This window comes from Schistocerca serialis, chromosome 5, assembly GCF_023864345.2.
Source record: "Schistocerca serialis cubense isolate TAMUIC-IGC-003099 chromosome 5, iqSchSeri2.2, whole genome shotgun sequence".
NCBI classification, from domain to species: Eukaryota; Metazoa; Arthropoda; class Insecta; order Orthoptera; family Acrididae; genus Schistocerca; species Schistocerca serialis.
Window position 1 is genome coordinate 360,209,205 of NC_064642.1, and position 14,179 is coordinate 360,223,383.

Below are 14,179 nucleotides of genomic sequence, written 5' to 3' on the forward strand. Positions count from 1 at the left end.
TTAGACACTCTGAACGTGTGTTTGAACGTAGACCGATGAGATGGAAGAACGCCACTTACATCACATGCACACGATCTCTCTTCAGTACACAGTGACGAGAGTCATATTGGCCCACATGTAGGCTTTATGTGCCATTTCTAAGCACCAGCAAATTGAGGCTCTCTCGAAACCCCTTCGTTAATCATATAATCGGTTGTAATAAAAAATGAGAGGAAACGTCACATTGGTGGTTCAAGAATTACACAGGCCAACGAAATATTTTTTTTGGAAAAACTTTTCTTACTTTGATAGCTGATCTTTATAGACTTTTATGAGCTGAATCCAAATATAGCCTTAGTTATTTTGTTTCACCAATAGTTTTCGAGCAACATGCTTTTTATTATATAGTATAAAAATCCTATGCTATACGATAAACGGGGAAATTAATGAAACGCTTTGTCACAACATAAGCATGGTTTGTATTTACAGTAAGCTCCTTAAAACAATGATACGTGTTAATAGAGGTTTCACTTGTCAGCTGAAATTTGTTTGTATTTTCTTTCTCTTTTTTCTTTGAAGCTTCTTGTGTAACGTTCTCTGCGATGAGTCGCTCGCTGAACTTCTTGGTGAAGTGACCATCAGTAGTCTCCCATCATGTTGGTGTTCCAGAGGCCTTGGTAGCGTTTTTCCATCACTTTAATGTCCTGGTGAAAACGCTCTCCTTGCTCCTCCCTAGTATCTCCCATATTGTCCGGGAAGTAATCAAGGTAGCTGTTCAAAAAGTGAACGTTCAGGCTCATTAAACATTCTAAAGTTTTAAACTTGTTTAACAAACAAAACAAAAAATGGTTCAAATGGCTCTGAGCACTATGGGACTTAACATCTATGGTCATCAGTCCCCTAGAACTTAGAACTACTTAAACCTAACTAACCTAAGAACAATACACAACACCCAGTCATCACGAAGCAGAGAAAATCCCTGAACCCGCCGGGAATCGAACCCGGGAACCCGGGCGCGGGAAACGAGAACGCTACCGCACGACCACGAGCTGCGGACCCTTGTTTAACATTGTAGCTATAGTACAAACGTATTTTGGGTCTTTTTCATGTCCTAAGAACTTTGTAACGACTTGCTTGAATCATACCCATGCTTCTTTTTCATTTATGGTCACTGTGGATTCAAAGTTGACATCAAACATCAATTTTCTAATGTCAGGTCCGATAAAGATGTCTTCTTTATTAGTTTAGCTTCTGAAAGGCGTGGAAACATCAGAAAATAGTTCTGCTGGAATAGAATTTAAATCATCTGGTGGTTCAGGAACGGGCAAATCTACACCATGCTCTACTGTTCGGATGGCGGACGGAAGATTAGGGTAGCTTATTACCTTCTTGTTTTTCGAATTATGGCCAGTAATATCAACACTGCAAAAGTAGCAATCATCAGAATGTTTTCTTGACTCCCTCCATAACATAGGAATAGCAACTCTAAAGGCTTTTTTCTCCTTTTTGGACCATTTTCTCAGATCCTCAACGAACATATAACATACTTTATGCGGCGCACGAGATTTATCTTGATCACCAAGATTAGATCCGAAGTATGATAGATAAACCTTGTTCACAAAATCTGTAATGTTTCTTTGCTGATTTTTAATCACAAATTCACCACAAATATAACAAAACTCTCAACCACGATTAGACATTGCACTGAGCAGATTTACAGGAAACGGGAAAGTGAGGTTAGGTTGACAGTAAACAAAACACCATTTGTTAACACAAAAATAGAATCGGCCATTTTTTACCAGAAAATTTTTTTATGCATTGCTACCAACGTCGTCTACGTTCATTACACCTCCTTTTTAAATTATTTTAACTGTATAAAAGCCGTTAAAATCTTTAAAAATTGCTTAACCTAATGAATTTAACTGTAAAATGTGAAGAAGTGGTGGGTGGTACAGTTTTTTAAGTATCATATTTGGATTTCCCGCCCTAAAACATAAGAATAAGGTATTTTCAGCAAAAAAGTTTTTCCATCGTTGGCTTGTGTTACTCTTGCGTATTATGAAAGTACGCCATTTCAAGGCTATGGCACACTGAAGATCCATCACAAACGCATTTTCTTTGTACAAATTGTTATAATTAGATGTTGGTCAATAATGTATCTACTATTAAAGCTTTGAGGACATTGTAAGGCGCAATGTATGGTCGTATATCAACCACTGTCAGTATAGCACAATGAATAGAGCCGTGCAATTGGCCGCGCAGTTTGAGGTGCCATGTCACGGATTGCCTGGCCCCTCCCGCCGGAGGTTCGAGTCCTCCCAAGGGCCTAGGTATGGATCAACGATGAACTTAAACAAGCGTCATGGGGCGCCCACCCCGAACAAGTACAACGAACAATAACGAAAAAAATGAGACCAACAAAAAAAATAGAATCGCAAAATGGTAGGGTATTGGTTGTGTCTCGCTGGTTCGCGTCCTACGCGATGCAAAAATTTTTTTCTGGCCTTTGCGTTTTCTAATAGCCTCTAAAAGTATATTCTACAGTATTCGATTCTTTCTCAGAAATGGAAATATTTATCCTTCCGTCGGCCAGGAATGTTAAGATCAGGGCCCACTTCAGTGCTAATCGAAAGGAGTACGCCACTTCCACTGTCTACCGGCATCATTAACAACGCAGTGATGACTTTACAGTCCTCATGCAGTCATCACATCCATGTAATTTTAACAGGTACACTTAAAGATATTACAGCCCTATTTCCTAACAGCGCCTTTGGTGGATATGCACCACTCTACCGCAGTCCCGCGAGTGACCGACGTTTCTTGTGCCCAAGTGAATGACGTTGATGTTCAAAGCGGTAATGCATGCAGTCTGCTGAAACATGGCTAACAAGAAAATTCCAGGAAGAGCTCTGCTTTGCCTTCCTTTTTCACTACATGCCGTTGTAGACTGAATTGTACAGTGCTGACGCCAGTGACTGGAATCATATCACACGTTGATAGAATCACACACGTATTGAATCACTTCAGTCCTATATTTACTACAACATATATGCATTCCAACGCAGGAGCACAGAATTGCTACAAAATCTTGACTACCTGCTCAACGAAATGGCGTTAATTAGGAAAGTTTGTGCCATCACGTATTCCACACGAATAAACAGAAAATTACGGTAACAGACGCACGCACTAATTATAGTTTAAGGATACATCTACCAGGGATCATGCTCCTTAGGAGTGAGAGATGCGTTGGAAGTTGTTAGCTGACAGTGGGAGTTTTTTGATTCGACATATCCATTTTTCAAAAGCGTCTCTCTCGCGTTTCTCCGAAGCATAGCAAAACCACTTATTGCAAAACCTTGTGAAATTGAACGTTCATCTTCCAACAAGTGCTCCTTTTTTATTAGATTATGAAAAGCTTAAAATACACAAACCCCTTTTTGTTTTCAGCGAGACTGTAACGTGTGAATAGGCTTCCTTAGCTATAAACATTTAATCTATGTTGGGATTGGAAAGTAATTAAATTATTCTTCAAACTATCTACTTTTTGACGTCTCCGAATATACGATTTTATATGTGTATTATGCTGTGGCAGTATCACTCCATAAAGACAAGCCAATTAAATTTAAAAAAATGAAATTAAGATAGTCTGGATAGGGAATCAAATGTGGAAGGATGAGTCAATGGGTCGCATCACGATGGGATGTTGATTGAATCTTAAGTGAAACAAAGTTATATTGAATAGTGTGATTATTAAAAGTCAGATAAATGTCTAAGGGAGGTAATAAGTGCAGGTACGGCTTGAGGAAGACGATTGATTAAAACATTTAGGGAAAAAGACAATAAAAAGTAGTTGCTAAGGAAGTTGTGTTTGAATACAAGTGGTTCAAGTGTTTAGTATTAAGAAACGTCTGTGCGTGTTGAGAAACTCCCGTCATACCATTTTCTGCTGCTGTTGATATTACTCTATACTCATCTGTCCAGAAATCCTTGTCTTCTATCCATTTCACTTCACTGACCCCTACTATATCAAAATTGAGCCTTTTCATTTTCATTTTCAGATATTCTAGTTTCCCTACCATTCAAGCTTCTGACATTCCACGCCCCCACTCGTAGAACGTTATCCTTTCGTTGAATATTCAATATTTTTCTCATGGTAGCTTCCCCCTTGGCAGTCCCCTTCCAGAGATCCGAATGGGGAACTATTCCGGAATCTTTTGCCAATGGAGAGATCATCATGACACTTCTTCAATTACAGCTGTATTTGTCAAGGAGAAATCTGTAGGTCAATGTTGAAATGATAAAAATATAGGAAAGTGATCGTACGTTCAGTTTCACTCAACAGTTTCAAAATTAAATTAACAAGTTTCACCTTCCAAATTATTTCAGTCCAAGTAGAAAATTAATATAGAAGTTTCACAAGTAACCTTTTGAACATCGATATCATTCCCTTTGTAACACATAGGTTTACATTTACATGGTAAGTGAAACGAAGACTCAAGTACATTGGCTCCTAATTGCAAAAACAGGCACAATTTATAGTTCTCTATTACAGCGCCATCTACCACGAATGGGGAACAGGGTTTTGAGTAAACCACCCACGCAGGAGGGGTGTTTAGGAGGTGGCCAGTTGTTGCACAGGCAGATGTCGCCTTTTCCAAGATTAACTTTTCACTTAGGACATTCTTCTCCTTTTTTTGTAAACTGTGTCGTTTTCGAGGTATTTAGTTGTCTCAAGTTAAAATAAACACCCTGTTATTAGACTTCATAAACAAGAAACAAGTATAACAAGAGGGAACATATAAAGTGCAAAATTATTGGGAGTTGTATAGTGCTACAACAGTATATATATATATATATTTTTTTTTTTTCATTTACTTCGCGCGACCAGCTCACAGAGCACGCTCAGTGTTGGTTTCAGATACATTCTGTTCCGGTGTGTTCGGCAGCAGAGTTGTCGTTGAATGCAGTGTGTGACGCTGAGCTGCCGCTTGGTGAGATGGTTAAATGTAACTGGGCTCCACGTGGTAAAGCAAATCTGCACCGCGAACTTGTTATATCTAGCGTGAGTGGAATTTCATGTACTATAACTGACTCCTTCTTTGTGAGAGTTATAGCTTCTAGGATTGGATCAGAATGATCAGAATCTGTTCACAGTCAATGAATCCGTAGAATTTTATAGTTTTATAGTAAATTCAGCCACTCCTTCCTTCAGTGTAGCTTCTTAAATGGTTTGTAATCTGTAAACTGAAGAGACATTGTACTTGGTTCCACAGAAGGGTATATGTGTTTGCTACATCATATTTCACTTTTATAACTACAGTCTGGGACTCACGTCTCCTTCATATAGCAACGGGCTATAAGCCACGTTGCTACAGACATGCATTATTGTTCAGGTATTAAATATGATTTTGCGTATTCACTTCAACTTATTTCATCATCGCTATGCCAACTATTAATTATTGTGACCTTAAAATAGATGTTAACAGCCCAGGTAACCTACTTATAACGTGTTGTAGTCAGACTGTGTTCATAAATTAATTTCATGGGTCAAAACTTTGCGTAAGAACGGGCATAGCTTTCCACATTAGGCCATGTTAGGATTTAGTTACATCAGTATTCCAACTTTAAACCGAGCAGGACGCTTATAACTGTAAAAAGTAAAAGTCCTATTGTATCCCCATGGGATTCTTGTTATTGTTTGTTGTTGTGGTCTTCAGTCCTGAGACTGGTTTGATTCAGCTCTCCATGCTACTCTATTTTGTACAAGCTTCTTCATCTCCGAGTACCTACTGCAGCCTACGTCCTTCTGAATCTGCTTAGTTTATTCATCTCTTGGTCTCCCTCTAAGATTTTTACCCTCCACGCTGCCCTCCAATGCTAAATTGGTGATCCCTCGGTGTCTCAGAACATGTCCTACCAACCGATCCCTTCTTCTGGTCAAGTTGTGCCACAAGCTCCTCTTGTCCCCAATTCTATTCAATATCTCCTCATTAGTTATGTGATCTACCCATCTAATCTTCAGCATTCTTCTGTAGCACCACAATTCGAAAGCTTCTATTCTCTTCTTGTCTAAACTATTTATCGTCCACGTTTCACTTCCATACATGGCTACACTCCATAAAAATACTTTCAGAAACGACTTCCTGACACTTAAATCTATACTCGATGTTAACAAATTTCTCTTTTTCAGAAATGCTTTCCTTGCCATTGCCAGTCTGCATTTGATGTCCTCTCTACTTTGACCATCATCAGTTATTTTGCTCCCCAAATAGGAAAACTCCTTTACTACTTTAAGTGTCTCATTTCCTAGTCTAATTCCTTCAGCATCACCCGACTTAATTTGACTACATTCCATTATCCTCGTTCTGCTTTTGTTGATGTTCATCTTATACCCTCCTTTCAAGACACTGTCCATTCCGTTCAACTGCTCTTCCAAGTCCTTTGCTGTCTCTGACAGAATTACAATGTCATGGGATTGTTACAAACCGTTTTTTTCCACAACTGTCCCGTAACCTTTATAAAATCATAATTTGTATACCAGTACTAGCAAATGTCGGTAGTTAACTAACGTAATTTACATTTTTATTCGAAATTGCACGTTTTATGTAAGTTAGAGGACTTTGGCAGCACATTGGGATGAGGTGAAGCTGCTCAGGTGAGCAGCAGGGTCATGTGAGTTGACAGAGGAATCATCCTTGAGAGGAATGCGTCAGATGGGTGCAGGTCATTGGACTTCATTTTGTAATGTCGTGAATGGACATTGAAAGCACCATAGGCAACACAAATACGTCTCGTTTAGTCTAAGACCTCCGGCGGCGACCATTTTATATAATTCACAAGTGGAAGGAGAAGGAACGCTGTTCTTAGCAAGGTCCAGGAAGGCACTGTTGTGCACAAATGTAGAAACTTGTGTTTCTTTGCAACACACCGGACCCTACAGACAATATCTAAAACAGGGAGTGAGAACCAGCAGCTTGGAGTATCTTTGAAATTTATCCAATACAAGAACTGTCAGGATTGTCTAATGTAAATTTACTGGAAGTTAGAAATTGAAACTCGACTGTGCTGCCGAAGACCCACTTCATTGGCCGTAGAGATAGAGAGTAAAGAAACAGAGTAAAGTACTTTTTTATAGAAACACAGTAAAGTACTTTTTTTCAACGTTAAATGGTAGGACGCACATTACTAGTTAACCGCCTGAAGAAAGACTCAGGGAAGGGGACCAGCCGCTGCTAATGAATATTTTTACCTGTCGGAACTCAGAACATCTGTAACCGCCTCAATCCGAACAGGGTAAAGAACGCAAGATGCAGAAATACGAGTTTTATTTTTAGTGAGCATTCGGTACAAAACCACTTCATCTCTTGACTGCTAAGAGTCTTAATCTCCGGGAGCCTACACCATCAGACCTCATCCATGCCGACCTGCAGTACCAACAGGGTCCATCCCCAGACATGTGAGCTCAGGGAGCTCAGGGACAGATTTCGAGCTCACTTGAAACTAGCCGACAGCGAGAGTCGTTGGTGTCACCAATGACTGATTTTGCAGCCGCCTCAGCCTCCATCTGTAGTCTGACATGGTGAGATCGAGCCGCGACCGCGACATTATGCTTAGGAGCAGTTAAGCCATTTTTATACCTTTTTGTTAACCTCGAGCTTCGCCCTGAAGTCTTGTTTTCAAATTCAGATGACCAGTTTGCTTCCAATTCTGCCCACAGATGCAATGTATTCCCTTTTCTAATACTGTCCATTTTTTATACTAACATCACGACAACAACGGTACAACTTCGCGAGTGCAATTCTTTTACTTTTCACTCGATTTCTAGAATCTCACCCCAGACTCTTTTGTCAGATGTGGAAAGACTTCACTTGAGTTTTATTTTTATTGCTTGTCAGATGATTTATGAGCCACTTTATAGTAAAAAATCGAATTGGTTGGGACTATTTCTAATCTATTATTTCGGAGGCTGTCTAATTATTTCTTGTAAGATCGCAGGGATAATTGCATACTGTAATGTTGTTGCATTAATTTGTTCTGAAAGCGGTGCTGATATTCAAGACAATAAAAGCGGGTTACAAGCTGTGAGCTATCTGGGGAAGTTAACCTTGCATTACTGAGCAACTGTTTCTCCAGGTATCCAGTCCAGTTTAGCAAATTGCCAACCAGACTAACACTAATGATAATCTTTTAATAGCCATCTTACGACAACCGGCGTATATATTCTAACATTCTGCAGTGGTGGCTGTTTGTTCTAAGTCGTGTCTCCCTACCACTTTCGCACAACGACGCTCTGAGCGTGTTTTTTAGGGAATTGACTAGTTTGAACCTGGGACCTGTTACTGGTAAGTAGACGCCAGACCACACATGACATGTAGAGTTCAGAAGAGTTCAGTGAGACTAGCGATGATATAACCAAATACTTAATGATTTCAGCGTCAGCTCCACTGCACTCCTTGTAAAAGAATCTTACTACTAACTAAATTTAGTGGAAGGGGTTCAAGGCTTTCCTATTTTTAGTTAGCTGGTAAAATAACGTCGAAAAAGCAGTTAAGTTTACCATTGGAAATTTTATTCTACTCACAAAACATTCTTTATAAATTGCTCTATTAATGAAAGGAAATGTTTTAATACAGGATGATAAAAACCAACTGCGTTCAACAAAAATGTGAACGAATATTCCCTGAATGGGTTTCCAAGTTTTACAATGGATCGAAGGATGACCTGTGCCATATCACATGTATAATCTAGGTTTAAATTAAGTTTCACGAAAGAGAAAACTATCAAAATGGTCTGCAGTGACCCCCAATTATCTTTAATTACCTATCTAAATTGTCGTAAATTTCAGTGGCTGATGTGGCTTCTCAATAATTATATAACAGAAAAATCATCGCGTTTCGGATTTTTACTTCAAGTAGCAAATGTGAACACCATGAGATTTAATTGACGATCGACACTAGTATTTCGTAAAAAGGGGGTGTAACAGATGACAATTCTGCAGTTCTGAGTGAAGCTTTATGTGCTGTTATGCAGCATCACGTGTGTTCATTACCTTGTCGTTGGTTAGGCAGCGTCAGAGGGTGGCGGGCGGCACAGACCTATACAGCTCGCCGTCTCGGAAGCAACTCTTTCCTAACTTCTCCTTACTACAATTTACCGAAGTTGGTTTAAAAAATAAAACTATCTGGCTGTGTTTTCATCTGACCAATCAGGATCTTAATGTTAACCCTAAGTTCCGCCTACAAAAATTCTGTATATCCAATGAGAAACGTTATACTTTTCGTGGTGGGGCAATGTTTTTAACATTTGCAATGTAACAGAGACACAAAAAAGTCTCACGCTAAAACTTCCCGCTGGTGTGGCCCTTTTAGTGTTATCGTAAGATCTATACTGTTCTTCTGGAGGGCTCTATCTTTTAACATGGACTGAGGGGTGGTCCTGGCGGTTGGCTGGCGACGTGGGCGTCCGTCCCTTATTGTAGGGCCTTCTAGCTTAACACGGTTCTGCTCTCATCTTCTCGTTTCTCCCCTCGGAACTGCGTCTGTTTCATGGTGGGAAGGTATGACATGCATTTAGGCATTCTTGTGTTAGTCTGTGGTATTCCATTTGCTCAGTCGTTAATTGTATTACTTTGGTTAATTTAATGTCACGATTTATTCGGAGCTATGTGACATACTGCTGGATTTGCTTATCATGTCAGGGTTTTCATGGAAGGTGTTGGATTTGCCTGACACCTTACATATCACCACCCTTCAAACTTAATTATTGCATTGAAGTTAGGCAATGATTGAATCGTTGTCTAAGTCAGTCAAAAATTATTCCTTTATCTAAATTTTTTTGCCTACTGTCCAGCCACATTAATCTGGTTCTATGCTAGTTTGTATTACTAATTTATATTTTTATATTCTTCCACATTATTCTCTAAAATATGTTTATATTGACAAGAGAAGAATATTTTTATGCTATTATTATTATTAATTTTTAATTATTTTCTTTCTTTATTTAAGTGTGAAGTTTGTTTTTTAAGAAGTTTGTTATCGAAAGTGAGGAGTCTTTCACATCGATTTTCTTATAAATATTTTTTTTTATAAATGTAGTAATTAAGTAAAATCTATTCCTAACACATATTCTAAATATCATGTACAAGAAAAATGTTTTTGTTTCTAGACACTCATTTCAACATTGTTACACTAACAAATAAGAATTATTTCCAAGAATTGCTTTGACAAAGAAATATACATACGCAAGTATTGAGATATTATCCTAACAAATGGTACAAATGTTAAAAAAGGGAAAACATCCAATAAGATAATTTTCTATTCTTTGTTTTTATAAGGAGAAAATAAGTAAAATAAAGTTATTCTTTAGTTTTTATGAGGAGAAAATAAGTGGCATATAGTTTTAGTGTTTCTTATGCCTTACTTTTGTTCTTTATATACTGTCCATTTCAGAACTAATGACTTATTTTTATCGATAGTCTATTTTTTACTCAAGTCCATAGTCAATGACTGTTATTTTCTAGTATATTAGCTGTCTGGTGTGCTTAACTTATTTAGTTTCTCACATGTTTCTTTTGCACAATTTCTACATCACATAATTTGATTTCACACATTCACACAATCCTATGAATGTTTCAGCATGAGGCAGGCGAATGTTTTTGCATGAAGGTGATGGACTTGAGTAAGATGGATGTGGGCAAGTATTTGATGTACAGCTTCGTTCGTCATTGCTTGTTGGCTTTGCAACTGTGTGTTGCTGTTGCGGATGTCCAATAATGGAATGGAGCTGTGAGTGCAGAATTTCGTGGTTTACTGGCTTTGTATGTGTGAAAGTCATCGTTATGTGTTGCTGAAAGCAGTCGTTTTTCGTTGTAATACTTTGCAGACGACTAGTTTACAATAGGATAGGGATTTGGGAAGGTATGTCGTCTGTTCTTCACCCATCTTCTTTCTTGGTCTCAATCTTGTGAATCTTCAACTTCTGTTCTTCCTGCTTTTTCTCTGCTTCTTACTTGATTCTTGGTTCTTCCCTGGCAGGATATGGGAATATTTATTGATAACTAGTCGCTTTGAAGTTCTCCTCTTAGTAACAGTTTGATAAATTGTTGGACATCTCATTTCTACTTTGTGTTTTCTTCAGTTTCGTGCATCAGTGTGCTGTTTAATAGCAGTAGTGTGACTTTTACGCATATTTTTTGCCAGTGGTGGCTTGCCCAAGCGGTCTTCTCGTCAGGCCATTTTTTGCTCACTCTGCTGAGTCGGGGCGTTCCAGGACCCTCTTGGCCTTCCATGTTCTATCCCAGCAGGGTTCCGCCACTCTGTGGTTCCGCTTAACAGCAGATTTACTGCCCACTTCAGCTACATGGGTCCCCTGTTGGTCTCGCTGTCCTTTCCCTTCTCTCGATGCTTCTGCCTTGTAGGAATCATATCTTGCTAATTACGTCCTTTTCTTTCTTGATACTTCTCGCATTGCAACTTGTGGGTTGTTGCATCTGATCCTTGCTGGAGTTTTTACAATGGTTCTTATAAAAAGTTTTACTTATAATCATCTAACATATGTCCAGTACCTACATTGTTTTACGCCTTCTTAAAAAGCCTTACAAATTTTGGCACTCTTTCCATGCTACAATTCTAAGATATTTTGAGTCTTAACTTCTACAAGAATCCTCAAATTCGTTTTTTTTATTTTTGTGTAGTGTTGTGGTGTATAGCATTTTAGTATTTCATGCTGTTAGACTATCTATGCTTTATCCCTTCACCTTAATCTATGGTACTACTGGTGTTATTTTTGTTTTTGTTTTTATTGAAACTACTTTCTTTTTCCCATCTTCCTCTCTCTTCATTCTTCTTACTCCTGACAACCTTATCTGCAACATAAACTAGAAATATTGTGCTGATTATTTACCAGTAATAAAATTAATCTTCAAACTTTTTGATATGGCTCTCATGGTGAAGTCCTAAGGTTTTGCCTGTTTTTGGGTTCATTAGTTCCACAGCATTATCATGAGCAATTCGGCTAATTATGACAGGTCCTTTGTATGCAGCATAAAACTTACGTATTTTGTGTTTCTGTTTGCTGGAGAGATGGTGTGTTTTTGCAAATACTTTCTGGCCTACTGAGAATGTTCTTTTAATTGCTGTTCTACCTCCTCTTTCTTTTCTTTTAATGGCTGCCTTTCTGATGCTGGAGATTGCTGTTGCTATGACTTGTTTGTGCTGTCTACATGGTACAATAGGAAATCTAACATTTTCTCTGGTTATGTTTTGGGGTTCAATATTTTTAAGTACAGTAACTGGAGGTAGTAGTGTAGTGCTATGTGGCATTTCATTTATTACTTCTTGAAAATCTTTAAGGTATATATCCCAAGTGTTGTGTCTTTTGCCTGCATATAATTGGCATAAAGTGCCTATGTCCTTCATCGATCGTTCTGCTGGATTTACGCTAGGTTCGTACTTAGATATGTAGATGGGTTTTATTTTGTGTTGTTTTAATGTGTTCTGCCATTGCACTGATTTGTATTGTGGGCCATTATCTGAAATTATTCGTTCCAGTCAACCTACTTGCCTGAGAAAATCTTGTCTAAATGGTTTACTTATAGTAAGACCTGTTGCCTGTTTTAATGGTGTCAAGGTAACATATTTAGAAGTAAGTTCCAAAACGACAAATATGAAAATATATCCATTTTTGGTGCATGGGAGGGGCCCCATCAAATCTGTTGCAGCTATTTCTTTTAATTTTTTAGGGACTATTGGAAACATAGGTGGTTTGGTTTGGAAAGTGACGTGTTTAGCCCTCACACATTTTTTGCATTTGACTAATACTGTTCTAATTCGTCTTTCCATATTAGGAAAATGGCTTGTTTGTTTTATTTTTAAAAAGAATTTCTTTGGTCCAAAGTGGCCATTACTTAAATGTGTATACCATGTGTACTTATTAATTAGTTCATCTGGGATATAAATTAACCGTTCATTCGTTGCAACATTTCGTCTACAAAATAAAACATTGTTTTTTTAAGAGATAGTGCTGTCGAATGTCTGGAATATCCTTACTTCTCCACTTGTGTTTGATTCCTAGTATTTCGGGATCCTTGTCCTGTTCTTTGCCTATGTTTTTCAATACTGTCGTAATGTAGTTATCGAAAGGTACTTATTTCATATAGTACATTGTAAACTGGTCTTCTGCTGCTTCCAAACCTATGTTTTTGGATGCATCCTGTGGACATCATGATAAAGCATATGCTGATACATGTGTGTAACAGTGAAGTCAAATTCTTGTAGTATTAACATCCATCTGGCTAACCTCCCATGAGTTAGTCTGGCGGATAACAGAAATTCTAATGCTTTGTGGTCAATGTATACTTTTGTTTTTCTTCCTAATAGGAAGTATCGAAAACGTTGGAAGCCCCATACAATGGCCAATGCTTCCAGCTCCGTGACTGAATAGTTTTTCTCGCTTTTTGTGAGTACACGACTGGCAAATGCAATTGTTCTATATGATCTTAGCCCTGCCTGTTCGTATTCTTGGAATAAAACAACTCCTAAACCTGTTTTCGCGCTATCAGTGGCCATACAAAAATTTTGTGTTGGATCAGGATGTGCTAAAATCGGTGCTGTTGTTAGTGCGTTTTTCACTTTTAAAAATTCTTCATTGGCTTGTTGATCCCATACCCATGGCGTGTTTTTTCCAGTCAATGAATATAGGCATGGTGTTGCGAGAGAGTCGATCGAAATAAATTTTTTATAGAATCCGGTGAGACCTAGAAATCCTCTGACAGTTTTCTTATTATATGGAGTACAGAATTCCTTGATTGCCGTTAGTTTTTCTGGGTCGGGCATTACACCTTTCTCTGAAATTATGTGTCCTAGAAATTTGACCTCTCGCCTTCCAAATTTGGATTTTGTTATATTTACTGTGACCCTATGCTCTTTCATGATCTGTAAAAACTGATTTAATGTGTCGTTGTGATGTTCCCAAGAGGGTTCTGCTCTAATCACGTCATCAACATCACAAGTAATTTTTTGTAAGATTTCAGGACTGAGTATAGTATTAAATCCCCTAATAAACGCTGCTGATGATATGATTAAACCAAATGGCAATCGTTTAAATCGGTAACATCTACCGAATACGATAAATGCTGTAAATTTTCGACATTCTGGGCCAATTCTATTTGCCAGAAACTACTCCGTAAATCAGTTGATGAAAA